Source organism: Pistacia vera, unplaced genomic scaffold (genome assembly GCF_008641045.1).
Source record: "Pistacia vera cultivar Batoury unplaced genomic scaffold, PisVer_v2 Contig230, whole genome shotgun sequence".
In the NCBI taxonomy this organism is placed as follows: Eukaryota; Viridiplantae; Streptophyta; class Magnoliopsida; order Sapindales; family Anacardiaceae; genus Pistacia; species Pistacia vera.
Window position 1 is genome coordinate 244,471 of NW_022196036.1, and position 19,675 is coordinate 264,145.

Below are 19,675 nucleotides of genomic sequence, written 5' to 3' on the forward strand. Positions count from 1 at the left end.
ATAACAATAAAATATTAAATCTCAAAATCAATATGGAAGAGATTATATTAATTATACAATGTCTTACTAAAAAGGAAATAAGGAGAGTAATTAGCCATGCTAGAATACAAATCAGAGTAAAATCAATTAATTTAAATAGATTTTAATTTATTTCTTGAAATTTTATTATTTTATATATTTTCAGACCATTTCATAATAATCAATATCATAGAAAATAATATATGAGGGTATAATTGACTTTTCTCATATCATTACTGATTTTGATAAATGAATAAATCTAATTTTTCTTATATTACAATTTAAATGTATTAAAATTGAATTAATATTTGAAATGTTAACAAAAAAATTAATTTAATTGAATTAGTGATATTTGAAAAATTAGCTAAAAAAAATTACACAAAAGAAAAAAAATAAAAAAATTCCAAGCCGACCCGCACGAAAACCTATCAAGTTAGAGTTGACAGGCCGAGCTAGGCCAACCCGTCTGGCCAAAGGGGCGAGTCTAACCTGACCCGTCAATAATGGAGGGCTGGGTTAGGCCTGGCCCGTAATTTGGCTTAACCCGCCACGAGCCGAGCCAAGTTGGGTCGGGCAGGCTAATTTTCCACCTTTAGTTTGTATGTAGTGTTTGTCAAGTGAAATGACTTTTTCTTGAGCTTAGTTTTTCTCTGCATAAATTTGACAACAAATTGGCATCTTAACTATCGATTTCACATTGCTTATGAAGCTAGAGTTAAGCTTTAGCTTGATTTTGATGGTTGTCTACACTTCAAAACTTATAAAAAGTTGGTTTATACATGTGGTGATGTAGCATTTGCTTAGCCACATCGGCAGACGTTGAAAAGTCAAAGAAACCCAAATATGAAAAGTGACGCCGTTTTGAGTAGGAGTATCACTTTTATTTTGTTTTGCTTCGTGTCACTTTGCTCAACTAAAAGAACACTCTCCCTTCCTTTTTTTCTTGGTTCATGGTGATGAAAATGAATGACAAGATTGAGTGTGATTATCATCTCACTACTAGAAGAAAATATAAATCGAGGTAGAGGTTGATCAAAGGGGTTATCTCTTATTGTATAAATTCTTGCTTTTGGGTTTACAAAGGGCATAGGTAAAACAACAAGGGAGGCTAGGGTTTCATGAGTGATTTTTCTTGATTGTTTCATATTGAGGTTAACATATACTCTGTAATCATTTAACCTTGGTGATTGAATGAAATCCTTCTTTGCCTTGGAGAATGGATGTAGGCTTTGAGTGTCGAACCACTATATATCCTTGTGTCTCTTATTTTTGTTGAAGTCTGTTTTGAATCTATTGTTCATTTTCTATTGTAGTTGGTTGTTTATTCTCGTCTAGATTTTAGATTATAATCTTAACAATACACAGGCAGCTACGTTGGAGAGATCGATTCTAAGGCTGAGTTTTTTGGAGTATATTAGTAGGGCAACAAATAATTTTGGCAAAGATAGTGTCGTTGGGATGGGACAAATTGGGACAATGTACAAAGCAACTCTCTCAATTGGTATGTCTCTTATAGTAAAGAAGTTACATGACTCTCGGGGGTGTTTGGCTGGGGTAATATCAGATTACTGGGGTTATGTTATTTTATATTACTTTGATTACCACGTTTGGTTGTCAAGTAATATAAAATTCCGGTAATCTTCCAATACCAATTGTAGTTACTGTTGATAATATTGGAGGTAATCTGATTACCTCTATTTTTTAAGGTATTATTAGATTACCAAGGTAATCTTATTTTTGTTACAATTCTATCCCTTATTAATAAAATTTTTGGACAGTAATGCCCTTATCTTAAAATCAATTTACATTAATCCACCATTACAATTTTACCTTTGTTTAATTAAGTTTTTGAACAATAATTCCCTATATTTAAAACAAATTACAGACCACCACCACCATCCCGCCATCATCGCCAATAGCGGGCCAATCACCGCGGACCGCTGCTAGAAAGTCGTCGAGTCGCTGAAAATGACCGAGAGTCATTGGGAGGCTTCGATATGGTCGTTTCTAGCCATATTGATGGCTGAAAACAGCCATATCAGACTAGATCTAACAGCTAGATCCATGGTTGTTAACGACCAGATCTAGTCTGATATGGCCATTTTCGGCCATCAATATGACAAAAAATGGCCATATTGAAGCCTTCCGGTCACCGTGGGCTACTCATGGCGACTTAAGGCAACTTCCGGCGGTGGTTTGCGGTGGTGGTAGGTGATGACAAGGTGGTGGGGCTGATTTTGTTATAAATTAAAGTTCTATATAAGCGGAGTGTTTTAGCTAAATCTGAAATATTGGGGGTTAAAAGAAATTATTCAAAAATTAATAATAACATACCCACCAATTTATGCATCCAACTTTCACACAGATTTTCATTTGACCTTTTGGTTTGGAATTAGAAAATGGCTTTCATTTCGTGCTTGTTTTCCAACCTAATTTTTGTATGTTCTTTGTAGGTTACAGATAAGCCCAATAGTTCATCGGAGTTATTGGGGCACTTGAATTCTGGCCTGTGGGTTTTTTTGGTTTTGAATATCAAAATTGAGACGAAAAAATACAACCCTCTAAAAAGAAATAATAATGATATGTATAATATACTAACATATTAAACAAGAAAGCTCAGAAAACAAAATGTTAGGTGAAGAATTTGAGACGGTATATTGAATTCCTTATTATTGAAGTCTCAACTCCAACTCAACTTTTAAGATAGCCTCTGCAGTATTTCAACACCATTGGTGTCATGGGTAGTTCGCATACATCCATTGCAGCTCTTCTAAGCCTTTTTCTGGGGTCCAAATACGCATATACACTATCGAAACAACACGAATAATCGGATCATCCATCTTCAAGACTATTTTTAGATTAAACATCAGTGCAGGCATGTCTTCTATGACAAAAACACTTGTCTCCATGAAATCATCCCAATTTCTCTTCCATTTCTAGACTATAGTTCTCTGTATCCACAAACTCGTGAAGTATTCTAGCTTTGCTCATCGCGATTTAATCCTGGCACAAATTTCAAAACTTCCCGGACTGATACATCCCAATGCATAATTCTGTTTACATTGTCTGAAATAAGAAACACGTTGTCTCTCCTTCGATATGCAACCCTTAGATTGAACAGGACCCGATCCAATTCATTTGATTTTGGGCTATAACTAAGAGGAATGGACAAAAAATTAGACCTTAAACACCAAAAAAAAACACAAAAAAAAAAAAGAAGATTCTAATAAAAACTATTATCGAATCAAGAAAGAGAATTAACCATCAACAAGAAATTAAGATTCTAGTTAAAACCATATCTTGAACAAATCAAATATGCAGCAGAAGCATTCTGAAAATCTGGAGAAAAACGAATAGGATCATAAATAATAAAAAGAGCAATGGATAGAGGAATTACAAACAAGGCGTCTTACGAATGAATTTCAAATATTCTATATTGAGTAATAACTTAATAAATCCTTCAATAAAATACCCCTTGTATTTGAATATTGATGGTGAAATTTCTTCTGATTAATGATGTTCATAATTATCAAGATCTGTATCCTTCGCGGGGTTCTTCAGGTGTTGCTGGTTTCTGTCAGGTGATTCCAGAGCAGGTTGAGGATGATGCTCTTTTAACTGCTGTTCCTTCTATTGAGGAAGTTCGTGGAAGAACAAGAAGTGCGAAGAAGAACAAGTCTAGTTAAAACTATAACTAAGGAATCAAAAGCATTCTGAAAATTTTGAAAAAAAAAAAAAAACACAAATGAAAATGAATTGATCATAAACAGAGGAATGGATAGGGATATAACAAACAGTGAGAACTACGAAGAAGAACAAGATTCTAGATAAAACTATAACTTTAAGGAATCAAAAGCATTCTGAAATTTAAAAAAAAAAAAAAAAAAACACACACACACACACAATGAAAATGAATGATCATAAACAGAGGAATGGATAGAAGTCTTACAAACAGGCGTCTAATGTGAAGAAGAACACACGAAGAACTGCGAAGAAGAACAAGATTATAGTTAAAATGAAAAACGCAAATGAATAAGATTATAAAAAGAGGAATGGATGCAGGAATTATATAGAACGAAGAATGGAAATAATCTCGGTCGACACAGAAGTGGGTTGTAGTGACTTACGCAGACAAAGACTTTTAGTACAAATCGCCATCAGTCGCTTTCACTAATGTTTAAGGACATCCACGTGGACTGAAGCGGGAAAGTACCTTAAAAAAAATATTCTGCATGTTTGGTTTAATATTTTTATCCCTATTCTGGATCTTATTCTTCAAATAATGTTTGGTACAATATTCTAAAAATATTACTCTATTTTTTTAATTACTTTTAACCCCATAAGGTTATTAATTTCACTAAATACCCCTTGAAAAAAAAGTTTAAAAATTAACAAAAACACCCCTATCAACCCAACTTGTCAGATTCCGGCAACCATCGTCGGTGATAGCCGGAATCTGTACAACGGCCTAACTTTCCACCAGAAATGGCCGGAATTCACCGCTGTGGCCTTTTCCGGCTAGATCCACCACGGATCTGGCCGGAAAAGGCCAGATCTGACCGTCGTTGACGGTCAACGACGGCCACATCTTTGGCCGTCGCTGACAGCCAAAGATGGCCCTCGTTTGGCCTTTTTCGGCCATTGACGGCCATAACAGACCGTAGATCTGGTCTTTTCCGGCCAGATCTACCATGGATCTGGCCGAAAAAGGCCATAACGACGTGTTACGGCACAGATCCGACTAGTCTGTGCCGTAACGAAATTTTCCGGCCAGATTCCAGCGGTGGTGGCCGGAATCTGACATTGAAGGTGGTGGGGGTGTTTTTGTCATTTTATATGTTAGGGTCTTTAGTTAAATTAGTAAACCTAAGGGCTTTTTTACAAATTTTTAAAATTTAACTCATAATACTCCCATATCCAACAACTCAATACTATCCCTAAAATCCTATCCAAAATACTAAACCAAACGCACCCATTATTATGTTGTTATTGTGACTTGTAATGGGGAGTTTGGTTGGCGGTAATGTCATATTATATTACTTAATTATCACATTTGGTTGTCAAGTAATATAAGATTTTGATAATTTTTAAATATCAATAGTAGTTACAATTGGTAATATTGGAGGTAATCTAATTAGGTATTATGAGATTACTAGGGTTATCTTTTTTTGTTACAATTTTATCCCTTATTAATGAAAATTTTGGACAATAATGCCCTCATTTTAAAATAAATTTACATTAATATCCTATTTCAATTTTACCCTTGTTTAACTAAAATTTTAGACAATAATGTCCTTGTATTTAAAACAATTTACAGACCATTGTCACTCAGCCACCACCACCACTCCAACTCAGCCACCACCACCACTGCCACCCAGCCACCACGGCCGGCAGCGGCCAACCACCACGGACCGCTGCCGAAAACTCGCCGGAGTCCCTAAAAAAGAACAAGTTTCGGTGGGAGGCTCCGGGAGACAGCTATGGCCGTTTCCGGCCATATTGATGGCAAAAAACGACCATATCAGGCCAGATCCTTGGCCATTAGCGGCCAGATCTGGGCAAGATCTGGCCGTTAACGGCCACGGACTTGGCTGTTAATGGCCAGATCTATTCCGGCCAAAATAGATCTGGCCAATAATGGCCAGATCCCAATGGCCGGAAACAGCCATATCGAAGCCTCTTGGTCACGGTGAGTTGTTGATGGGAACTTTCGAAGACTTCCGACGGTGGTCTGCGGTGGCGGCAGGCGGCGGCAAGAGGTGGGGTTGATTTCGTAATAAATTAAAGTTTTATATAAGCAGTGGTGTTTTAACTAAATCTGAAATATTGGGGGTTAAAAAAATTATTCAAAAATTAATAATAAAAATAATATTATATTAATATTTGTAAAGGGGACAATTTAGTAATTTAAATAACACACCCACCAATTTATTTCCCATAACCAACCATATTAATATAACATACCCATCAACTAACCAAACACATTTTCTTAAAGATTTCCAGTAATCTTCCAAGGTAATCTATCTTTCCAGTAATCCAATATTCCCAGTAATCTAATATTCCTGAACCAAATGCCTCCTAAATGTATTACCTACTGTATTACAATGACAATTTGGTCAGTGAACCTTTCAATGTTTCAATTATTTTGAAATTAACCAAATTACCGTAATTAGCAACTAAATAATTTGTACTCAAAATTTCAATAATATAATTAAAAATTAAATATAATTTGAAAAATAAAAATTAGACAATTGAGTCATTGAACCTTTCATTATTAAATTAAACTTGATCCATTGTCATATAAACGCTCATCTCCTTTATTTTTTATGTTTAACTCTATCCAACTTTAATATATATAAATATATATATTTTTTTTCTTGATAACCAGGGTATTCGAGTTAAGGTTGCGTGAACCTCAATTAATCTTTAGGGTTTACATCATATAAGCTGAAAGATTAGGTAAATTATAATGCTATTATAGTAAGTGATCCCAAGTTTGAACCTAAAATTTCAAGAAATGGAGCAAAGCTGCTTAATCGCGAAGGCCAACCCCTTGGGTTTAACTAATTTGCATATATTGTTCTCTATTATCACACAAGTTCGTGTAATTGCCAAATGCTTGCAACTTACTGTTGACAGGATTGAAGAGTTGGACCTTTGTTTTGTCGTCGGGTTGACGCTCGGCGGTTCTCACTGGCGCCGCGGATTGCCGTATAAAACTTCGACGAAACTAAATTTACTGATTCCGAACATAAGGGGTGTTTGTCTAAGCTTATAAGCTAGTCAAACTAGCTTATAAGCTTTAAAATTAAGCTGACATGTTTGTTTGTAACTTTTTTGAACTTATAAGCAAAAAAAAATAAATTGGGGGGAGGTATTTTTTTTTTCTTGCTTATAAGCACTCTGTTTATAAGCTAGTTTGATCAAGTATATTACTACATTATCCTTGTTTAATTTTAAAATTTTATAGTATACCCTTATTTAATGTAATACATTTTTTAGTAATTTTATAATAAAATGTACTTATAAGCTACATTTTATCAAAAACATCAACTAATTATCAGTCATTTATAAGTATTTTAACAATAATTGTTTAAAATTTAAAATGTTTATAAACGCATCCATAATTGACATTTCTTCGGTAACTGAGATTGAAGGGAGGCTGCATGTTGGAAACTTTGAACATTTCTCCGTCGATGCTGAAATGTTTGTGGTTGGTTAACTGTCATCGTTTAAAGGAGATTAAGCTTGAGACTTCCGTCTCTGGAATGGTTTGTGTACGTGGGTTGTAATGTTATTTCTTTCTCGTTGACTAGATTTACTGCCGATTGGAGTCATCTCCCTGCGAATATGCATTTGTACAAAGAAGATCAACGTGAGGCTCTGAAGTTACTCTTAACTTATTGCGGATTTACTGAAGTTCAGTCATGGCAATGACTTTCAACCCGCCATGGAAGAATTCTTCATGCTCCATCCATCACTGTTAACTTACTATTTAGAGATTTGAATATATTATTTGAGAATTCCTGAAGAATGGTGAGGCCTTCGTCCTTCACTGGTTAGTGCTAAAGGATTGGCATTGGATGTAACTGTCAAACAATCAACTTTCAAAGAATTCGTGGCTTTCCATGTTTCTCTGATTGTTTACACATGATATCAAACAACGACTATCAATTCATGGAGGTATTAATTAATAGTAATTACTTTCCTAATTTCTATACAACTTACGGATTAATTTTCTAACCATCTAACTCAAATTAATTACAGTATTACGTGATGAGATTTGGCGCAGAGAAACGTATAGATCCTGGCTCTGAAAAGTGAAACACAATTAACTGGTTTCATATTGCATTAATTCTTAATTTGGTGATCATATGAATTAATTTGACACCAATTTTCAAGGAAACAGAACCACAGATACCAACCCATGCTAAAAATTTAAAGCTGGAAAAGTAACCCGCTAGGCGGCCGGTTACTAATTTCGGCGGGTTGGTTCTAACCCGCCCGCCATTTTGGGGGAATGGTTGGCCCAGCTCAGCCCGTCAACCCTAACCTGTCGGGTTAGGCTACGGGCCAGACCAGGTTAGCCCTCTTTTTTTATTTATTTATTTATTTTATTTTATTTTGTTTTATTTAATTAACTTTTTAAACAAATAATTAACAATTTATAAATATAATTGTTTTTAGTTAACTTTTCAAATATCAATAATTCAATTAAATTAATTTTTTTTTTGTTAACATTTCAAATATTAATTCAATTTAATATAATAAAATTATAATATAAGAAAAATTAGATTTATTCATTTATCAAAAAATAAAATAAGAAATTACTACAATTATTGCCTCGTTAAAATCTCACAAAAAAAACCCAATGAGAGAAAAACTTGGTAAAGAAAAAAGAGTACAATAATTGATAATTAATTTACAGGTTACAATTTACAAAACAACTAATTTGGGGGTGGTTTATACATACAATATTTTTAGACAATATTATATGACAAAATAAGATTGAATGATTTTAAATTTAAATTAAACTTTCACTCAATCATCTTTTGCCACATAATGCTATATGAGAAATATTGTATGAGAATGTTGTATATGTAATGTTACTCTTATCGGTTTGGGTCATCAATGGTCAATTTGTTAATAAGTCGTTTTATAATGGGTCGTATTAGGACTTAAAAAATGTTTGATTTTTTAATTAAATATATTTTAGTGCTAAAGTATTTAAAAATTTATTATAAATAATAAATAATATTTTGGATTATCTTTTTTATTTTTTTAAATTTATATAATTTAATTGTAAAATGTGATGGTATCACAGTTTATTAGTATTTGTATACGGTTTCATTAATGAAACTTTAACAGAAGAATGAATTATATTTTATATAAGACATGGAAATTTGAGAATAAGACTTTAGTATTTAATTTTCTTATATTTTACGTATCATAAAAAATAATAATAACAATGTGTAAAATTATATAATTATGAAATTTTATATATTTTAATATTTATGATTTAGAAGTATAGTTTAATATTATTGTGTAAAATTATTTATAAGAGTTCGATCTTAATAGTTTGATTAAAAGAATTGAAAAAAATTGGGGAAACTTGAAAAAAATAATTTATTTTTAATTTTTTTCGGCTAACCCGCCGGGTTGGCTGTTGCAAACAAAATAGCAACCCGTCAAGTTGGCGGGTTGCCATATAGCAACCCGGCTCGCCCGGGGGTTGCATGCGGGTTGGATTCAAGTCGGTTGAACCCTCTCTAATACGGGCCGGGTTAGGGTTGACATGTCTTAACCCAACCCATTTGTTCCACCTTTAGCTAGAATATAGTAATCCTGTCTCACACCCCTGCGAGCCGGGGGTTGCATGCGGGTTGGATTCAAGTCGGTTGAACCCTCTCTAATACGGGCCGGGTTAGGGTTGACATGTCTTAACCCAACCCATTTGTTCCACCTTTAACTAGAATATAGTAATCCTGTCTCACACCCCTCACACATGCCACCTGCACAGGCTTACTTTGCAACCTCACAGTCTGCATATCCTTCATTTTGACAAGAATGTTTACAAACAAGTATATTACTACATTATCCTTGTTTAATTTTAAAATTTCATAATATACCCTTATTTAATGTAGTACATTTTTTAGTCATTTTATAATAAAATGTCCGTATAAGCCACATTTTATCAAACACGTCAACTACTTGTCAGTCACTTATAAGTATTTTAACCAAACACGTAATTGTTTAAAATTTCAAATGTTGGCTAGCTCAGACAAACGCATCCATAATTGACTAGTGGCTTCAAACTCAAGTTCCCAGAAAGTTGCCATTTCTTCGGGAACTGAGATTGAAGGGAGGCTGTATTAGGGCCAAAAATCGTCCTTGGCCCAAATAAGAAAATGGGCGCGACGCTGAAGAAGAAGCCAAGCCCAATCCTGATATGACCCTACCGGGTTAGGCCCATTCGGTACAATGTGTAGCCGGCCCAGACCACGTGGGCACGAGCCTCCTAATCCCAGCCCATTTCCCAAGTCCATGGGTGAGTATAGAGCCCACGATCTCCTCAGAATACTTCCTATTCCTGATCACTTTCCTGTTCGAGGTTACTCTCCTAATCAGAATCACCTTCCTATTCGGACACTGGTGAGACAGCTCACCATGGCCCTAATTCTTTTAGGGTTTGCATTAGAGTCATACTAGGACTCCTATTTCTACCAGGATTGGGAGACCAGACAGTGATTATATAAGCAGAGGCCAGCCCTCTCACAAAGGACATCGACATTACACCTTCACATCCTAAGCTCTTACTTGAGAGCTTCGCTTCACCGCCGTAGTCACAGTCCTTGACTAGACTTCCGGTAATTTCTCACTCCCTAGCCCTCACCATATTAGCCTTTCAGCCTTGCTGACTTGAGCGTCGGAGTGCCTATGGCAAACACCACCTCGGTGTTTCCCGTTCGCTTCATGCGTGTTTCTCTACGTGTGCAGGTATAGCAGATTGCTAGTGGCCTCAACCTTACGGGATCAGACCCCCCTTCCGTACAGGTAGATTTTTACGTCTACAGTTTGGCACCCACCGTGGGGCCTCTAGCAATCATTCGGCTTGACGAACCTTGCTACGTGGAGGAATATTCCATGGCTGACAATCCCGACAACGTTAACTCCAACCTCGAGGCCAGACTGGAGGCTTTGACTGCTCTCATGCAACAAAACTTGGACAAGGTGGTCACGCTGGAAGCCGAAAACACCTCCATCAGGGTTGAGAACCAGTCGCTGAAGGAGAAAGTAAGTTGATTCTACGATCTCGAGTTTCTGCCCGACCAAGCACCCCCCAACCGGTTCCACACCACTGTCCCATCCATGCAACCTCTCTCCACACCAGAGCATCGGCCCTCGGATTCTGGCAAAGGGCCGCGTCAGTTAAACGCACTGGCACTAGACTACTCCATCCTGACTAACGGAGATAAAGATATGCTAACGGCGCGCTGTCCTGTCGACCCACCCCAGCCTCATGTTCAAAACGATCCAGCAACAGAGAGCCCACATCCGCAGGATCAACCCATCCCCACCATCCCACTTCACCTCCAGTTAACCCAAACACAAACCCCATCCGGCTCGGCTCACCCTCGCGGGTTGAACGGCCAAACCAAACCAACTCCAGCACTTGAGCCCATCCATCCCGACGGATCGAACGACTACCAGACGACTCCCCTGACCATTCATGTAGGGAAGAACAATAGAACAGTGACATTGGGAGTCATCCAACCAGAAGAGACGAACGAAAACCCATGCTACCAAGGAGCGCAAGACGGAATGGTTTATCAGACTACCCCCGAGGGCAAAGACATCAACAACAGTTGGAATGCCATTCACCTCAAATGCTACTACTCCTAGGTGAACCTTGTCTTTTTTGGGGATTTGTTTTTCTTTTCTTTTCATTGTTAATAAAAGGATGAGTGGGCCTATCCACCTCCTCTTAGACAGTCGGCCTTATGGCCAGATATTTAATAAAGTATTATTCAGTATTTCTCATCTTCAAATCGACCCCGGTTGACGAATTGCTTACACCTTCAAATTGGCCCTGCTCGATGAACGTACGGACACCTTCAAATCGACCCTGCCTGATGAACGTACGTACACCTTCAATCAGCCTTGCCCGATAAACGTACGGACACCTTCAAATTGGCCCTGCCCGATAAACGTACGGACACCTTCAAATCGACCCTGCCCGATGAACGTACGGACACCTTCAAATCGGCCCTGCCCGATAAACGTACGGACACCTTCAAATCGGCCCTGCCCGATGAACGTACGTACACCTTCAAATCGGCCCTGCCCGATAAACGTACAGACACCTTCAAATCGGCCCTGTCCGATAAACGTACGGACACCTTCAAATCGGCCCTACCCGATAAACGTACGGACACCTTCAAATTGGCCTTGCCCGATGAACGTACGTACACCTTCAAATCGGCCCTGCCCAATAAACATACGGACACCTTCAAATCGGCCCTGCCCGATGAACATACGGACACCTTCAAATCGGCTCTGCCGATAAACCTACGTACACCTTCAAATTGGCCCTACCTGATAAACCTACATACACCTTCAAATCGGCCCTACCCGATAAACGTACAGACACCTTCAAATCGGCCCTGCCCGATGAACGTACGGACAATCTCAAATCGGCCCTGCCCGATAAACCTACAGACACCTTCGATCGGCCTTGCCTGATAAAACGTACGGACACCTTCAAGTCGACCCAGTTGATGAATTACTCACACCCTCGAATTGACCCCGCTCGACTCACGATGACACCTTCAGATCGGCCTTGCCCGATCCAAGACTTGGCACCTTGGGACCGGCTTCATCCGACCCAAAAAATGAACTGAAGATGCAACATCATTCATCCAAGGGACTACACACTCGGTCGACCAGACCGAACGAATGATTCCTACACCATTGACAAGCAAAGCACCAACCCAGCCCAACATAAGGCCTACATGCCAAAGCCATTAGGCCACGCTAAGGTAACATGCACAAACATAACACCTACAAGCACAGAAATAGAAGAACAATTCATTCATCCAAGGAGACAACACTAGAAACTAGAACAGTCAAAGGTAATATTATATGGCATCAAGCGCCCCAGTTCAGAATACAAAAAACGGCACAGACGCCAGACAAAAGAGCATCGCAGGCCCCAAAATACAAACAAAAGAGAGCGCTAAGCATCCTCAGCACGAGCCTCATCCTCCATCACCAAATCAGTCGCCATGCCCGCACCACTAGTGCTCAACCCCGCAGCCCGGTCGCTCACGTCCCCAACACCCGGCTGACTAAGGTCAGGCGCCTGCTCCTCTTCCTGTCCCATCGGATGACCAGTTCCTTCTTCCAACAACTCCTGCATGAGCAGAATGTCTTCATTCGGATCCCAATGAGAGGTCCGCCCTTCCTTGAACTCCAGCATGAGCTCGCCTCGGGCCTTAATGATGGCGTCATCAACAATGGAGATGCACTGCTCCCTGAGGGACTCGACCTCTGCGGTCCTCTCGGCTAACTCGTGCCGTAACCTCTCGACCTCGGCCTCACTATCCCTGAGGCGCTGCTGACTCTCCTGCTCAGCCTTCCGGGATGCTGCCTCCCTCTACCGCAAACCAGCATTGGCCTTGGATACATCCTGTATCCGCTTCTCCTACGCCACGATAGACTTCCTTAGATGGAGACTGCCAGTGAGCACCTGCACAACAAAACTCAGCAATGAGAACAGAGTCAAAAACTGGAAAAATGAACAAATACTGCCATACCTGAACGGCGCGGGATACACCCCAATCAGTGACAGCAACCGCACCCATCTGGTTCAGGCGCGCCTCGTCCGCCGGGAACAAAAAGGAGTCGGCCAGCTTACTCATAGATGTGGCGTCGGAATAAGTCGACGCAGTAGCCGGAATCGTGATAGTAATAGTCCCGACCTCCTCATCCACAACGACAGCCTGGGATGACCCGGCTCCCGCTAAAGGCTTCTGACTCGGTGGCTGCCGACTGGACGGCGTCGCCAATACGTCCTCAACCCTCGCATCTGCCCTAACCAACGACTCCCTCTTCCTCTTCTCTCGATGCCTGGCGATGGATTCGCTCACACTTTGGACGCTCAACTTCTTCATAAGTGACTCTGCAAGTGCAAACTCTCCAATGGTTAGTGGGTTCAGCCCGGACTCACCAAAAATCAACTGATTGCAGTATCGACTTAGGAGAACGTCCCAAGTCTGCTTCAGCAAGGGGAAGGGAGTACCTCTCTGTATTGCCTCTACTCCAGCCCAAAGAATGCTAGTCCTCAAGTTGGACTCCTCTAGCACTACCCGCCAATCCCTCTGCTCCGATGGGATGGCCAACACTCTCTGAGTCGCTACGTCCAAGCCGTCTCCGCTCTGCCCAGCACGATTGAAATCAAGCTTTACAAACAAAAAACACAATCAAGATTTAGTAATCAAAAGAACGAAAGAAACGATTAAGTTCTCACCAGTGGCTCGCCAGCCGATCGGGATCTCGCTTGGGCCCTTCTCTCCGAAGACGGCCTGACCCCTCAAGAAGAAGAAGCGGTCTTTCCAGTTCTTGTCACTGGATCGTAGGTTGGTCACCAAGTGAGACCGATCATGCCTCAAGTTCAACAAGTAACGACCCTTCTCTTTATCGTTCTCCTTCAAGAAGTAGGAATACAGCAGCTCGTGCAACCTAAACCTCACTTGGTTCCGAACGCAAAGGTCTTCCAAAGCCATTAGTAGTCTCCAAGCATTCGGCATAAGCTGAGAAGGGGCAATCATGAAGTGGTTCAGCATCTCCCAGACAAGGCGAGGCACGGGCAACCTAAATCTGTCGTGAAACCATTTCTCGTAAACACTGATCCACCCCTTTGCCTCCCAGTCAACTCGCTCGTAGGACCGCGGCATCCGAATATCAATAGAGCTCGGGATGTGATACAAGGTCCGGATGCGCCATACATCGCTATCTTTCAGCACGGGTGGATAATCTCTAGTCAGAATCCCGCTGCCCTGCTGGCTCGGCTCCTCCTTAAAGCCACTTCCAGAAGATGATAGACTATCAACCCCTTCGGAGTCTTCCCCACTCCTCCCATGCATGCCCAAGCCACTCGACCTAGCTTCACTCGACCCTAGAGCCGCAACACTAACTCCACTAGGCACGCCCCCCTCGGGCATCATCACTATGGTCGAGGCATGCTCAAACTCATTCCCCCAGTCTGCTGTAATCCCGCTCGAACCAGCCGAGTCAGAATTTGACATGTTGGCTCAATCACCCAACCCAACAGACCGACCGAAAGAACTCGCCCCTGGCTGCCAAAAACGCTAAGTATCAGCCACTCGACCCGAGACACCGACCGACCGAGATTAGAAAGATTTGCCACTCGCCCTTCAGTACCAGCCCACCGACCCGGAGAAGCTCAAACTAAACCTTGGTCGACCCTCCCGGTAGACCGACCCAGCTCCTATATCTTGCCTTTCTTGGCTCGCCCCGGGTGACCGACCCGGCGGATCCCTTATCAAAGTATCCCTTAGATCGCCTTTGGTGACCGACTGGTCGGCCTGAACACTAATCCTAACACAACCACCCGTTCGGTCAGGACGATCGAACGACTCTTTAATCCACTTCACATACCCCTCCACTCGGACAGACTGGAGGGCCTAACCCCCAAAATGTCAAGACAACTTCTAGTTCGGTCAGGAAGACCGACCAAACGAGTCCAAGCTAAACCCGACTTTGCCTTCACGAATCCCGTCCAAAACAGTCAAAAACCCACCGGAAAATCCCAAATGCACACCTTCTTTTTGGTTTTTGGTGAAATACGAGACCTAAACACCTCAAATCCCCCTCAAAGTTCCCAAAAACTTCAAAAAAATTTCTAAAAACTCAAATACCTCGGTCTCTCCGGCAAACAAAACCAAAACCAAAACTAAACGAACAAACAAACCAAAACCAAAACCAAAACTAAACGAACAAACAAAACAGATGAAAGGGAACAGTACTCACCGTAAAGCTGTCCCAGAAACCAAAGAAGGGAACCACCATTGCTTAGAAAACTGGAACGAAAACGAAGACTGGGAAAGAAAAAGAAAGGACCAAGTTGTAGAAAAAACGCGAATGGAATATGAACGGACCATTCGTCATTTTTTATAGAGGAGGTCTGACAGAAATGGACACGTGGCGGCTTTCCACTACACAATGGCCAGGATGCCTTTTCGTTTTCCCGCCTCGAAAACGAGGAGTCAATCCCCACCGAACGTGTGGCAAACATCCGTGGCACCTAGGAGACCTCAAAACTGTACTAGTCGTACTCCTTCGCCCTATCTTCGCGACCGAGCAATTATACTGCTCCCACCTGGTCGATCAGCTTGGGACGACCCGACCCAAAATTACTATATTGGAAGGACAAGGGCCTCGCCCCCTCACCCTTCCGTAGGGGACGAACGAACAGCTAAAGGTCAAGGCTCGCGTATCTGTTCCACTCGATCGCCCGCTCCTCCTGACCGACTCAGCCCTTCGAAGCACTCACAATGTCCCATGCTTCTCCAGCCTAGAAGGTCTGGCCGACTGATCGATCAGCTTGGAACGGCTCGTTTCAGCCCCCTTCAGAACAAAGAGGTCTCGCCCGTTCGTCCTTCTATTGTGGACCAACGAGAAACCTATAGTCAAGGTCCTCGTATCTCATCCACTGGCTCATCCACACATACCGATCGAGCGGATGATTTTAGATCAAAGAACTTCCTACCTCGCTCCACCTGGCATGCCGAGCAAGCATCCAGGCTGTGGAATGATCTCCTCTCTCCAATCGGTTGGACGTACCGAACGATCCCGTGAGCTCCAGAACTTGGTTCCCCTACCCTTCGGCTCCTCATACCGTTCTATCTTGCCTACTCCGGATCATGTATGGATACCGAACGACCCGGGGACAATCATCTGCAGGATCAGCTACACCAACAACCGGTCATCCAGGAAGGACGATCGAACACCCATCGATCGCTTCCTACTCTCTGATTCAAGAAACTCTTAACTCAGAGAGTGGGGGGCAAACTGTTAGGGCCAAAAATCGTCTTTGGCCCAAATAAGAAAATGGGCGCAACGCTGAAGAAGAAGCCAAGCCCAATCCCGATATGACCCTACCGAGTTAGGCCCATTCGGTACAATGTGTAGCCGGCGCAGACCATGTGGGCACGAGCCTCCTAATCCCAGCCCATTTCCTAATTCCATGGGTGAGTATAGAGCCCACGATCTCCTCAAAATACTTCCTATTCCTGATCACTTTCCTGTTCGAGGTTACTCTCCTAATCAGAATCACCTTCCTATTCGGACACTGGTGAGACAGCTCACCACGGCCCTAATTCTTTTAGAGTTTGCATTAGAGTCATACTAGGACTCCTATTTCTACTAGGATTGGGAGACCAGACAGTGATTATATAAGCAGAGGCCAGCCCTCTCACAAAGGACATCGACATTACACCTTCACACCCTAAGCTCTTACTTGAGAGCTTCGCTTCACCGCCGTAGTCACAGTCCCTGACTAGACTTCCGGTAATTTCTCACTCCTTAGCCCTCACCATATTAGCCTTTCAGCCTTGCTGACTTGAGCGTCGGAGTGCCTATAGCAAACACTATCCCGGTGTTTCCCGTTCGCTTCACGCGTGTTTCTCTACATGTGCAGGTACAACAGATCGCTAGTGGCCTCAACCTCACGGGATTAGACCCCCCTTCCGTACGGGTAGATTTTTACGTCTACAGGCTGCATGTTGGAAACTTTGAACATTTCTCCGTCGATGCTGAAATGTTTGTGGTTGGTTAAATGTCATCATTTAAAGGAGATTAAGCTTGAGACTTCCGTCCCTAGAATGGTTTGTGTCTGTGGGTTGTAATGTTATTTCTTTCTCGTTGACTAGATTTACTACCGATTGGAGTCATCTCCCTGCGAATATGCATTTGTACAAAGAAGATCAACGTGATGCTCTGAAGTTACTCTTAACTTATTACGGATTTAGTGAAGTTCAGTCATTGCTATGACTTTCAAGTCAGTGTTAACTGCGTTGACACTCAACTCGCCATGGAAGAATTCTTGATGCTCCATCCATCACTGTTAACTTACCATTTAGAGATTTTAATATATTATTTGAGAATTCCTGAAGAATGGAGAGGCCTTCGTCCTTCACTGGTTAGTGCTAAAAGATTGGCATTGGATGTAACTGTCAAACAATCGACTTTCAAAGAATTCGCGGCTTTCAATCCTGGCTTTGAAAAGTGAAACACAATTAACTGGTTTCATATTGCATTAATTCTTAATTTGGCGATCATATGAATTAATTTAACACCAATTTTCAAGGAAATCAGAACCACAGATACCAACCCATGCTAGAATATAGTAATCCTGTCTCACACCCCTCACACATGCCACCTGCACAGGTTTACTTTGCAACCTCACAGTCTGCATATCCATCATTTTATACAAACCAGCCATCAAGATCTCAAACACAAATGTTTCCGGACCATTCTACTCAAATGAAACCTCAGTCCAATATACCTAACCTATATTCAAGATTTGTAATACAACAAGATCAATCTATATTCACAATAAGAACAAAATAAGGCAGCTATTCAGTAATAGGAAAGGAGTCATGTTTCAATTATTACACAACACAGAAAATCAAGTTATAGGTCATTCATCTCCACAAGAAGCTTCAAGCCGTCTGAGCCCAAATACAGAAAAAGGATGACCTGTAGTCATGAGAGTTTTTCCTTATTTCTTTTTTTTCATTCCTTTGTAAATGCTTTTTTGTCTTTATTAGCTGGCTTCTTTTTTGGTACAGATTCAGTTAGTTTGTTACGTAGGTAGAATATATTATATATATTTGAGGGCAGAATGTACAGAGTACACACTTTTTGAGGAATATACGTAAATTTCATCTTCTTCTTCCTTCGTGATTTTGCTCTCTGTTTTCTTTGAATACTAACATGGTATCAAGAGCCTGAGAGCCACCCATGGAGGATTTTGAAGTTTCCGACGATTCTTCCTCCAACAGCCCTGAAAATTCTTCTGCTCATTCACCCAAAACATCAAACACCTCCACTGCCACAAATATGGCCAAATACCTGAACCTCACTGATCCTAGCAACCCATTTCGGCTGGATAATGGTGACAACCTTGCTGTTGTTCTGGTCACTGACTTACTTACCAGTGATAACTACCCCACCTGGTCGCGTGCGATGAGAAGAGCTCTTCGTACCAAAAATAAGTTAGGCTTCATCACCGGTTCTATCTCCCAACCCACAGACCCCAACGACCCTCTCTTTGACCTATGGGAGCGATGCAACGATATGGTGGTTTCATGGCTTCAGAACTCTATAAGCCTCTCCATCAAAACCAGTGTTGCTTTCGTTGATGATGCCCGTGAACTTTGGATTGATCTCCAAAATCGTTTCTCTCACCAAAATGGACCTCGCATCTACCAGCTCAAAAAGACTCTTGCCAGCCTTCTCCAAGAATCGGATACTGTAAGTATGTATTATGGCAAACTCAAGACTTTTTGGGATGAGTTACTTATTTATGACCCTATTCCAGTTTGCTCTTGTGGGTCAATGAAAACTCTCTCAGATCGTTACCAGCGTGACTATGTCTTTCAATTTTTGATGGGCTTAAATGACACATATTCCCCTATTCGAGACCAAATAATGCTCTTAGATCCTCTCCCACCCATCACCAAAGTCTTCTCCCTCATCCAACAACAAGAACGCCACTATCAAATGACCCCCACTTCCAGCCCATCTGACTCCATGGCCTTTGCCATTCGCAAACCATACCCACCTTCTAACCGATACTCATCCCAACCAAGATCCAAGAAAGAATGAGCTTACTGTTCTCACTGCAAGATCACTGGACACTCCCTTGAAACTTGTTTCAAGGCTGGTAATGCTGAGCCACACATCTGTTCTCATTGTAACATGTCTGGACATACTGTGGAGAAGTGTTACAAACTCCATGGCTACCCCCTTGGACACAAACTCTTCAATAAATCTCAAAGTTCCAACGCCTTTGCTGCTCAAGCTGCTCCACCTGCATCTGACTTTAAGGATCTCAGTGATGGTCAGGTAG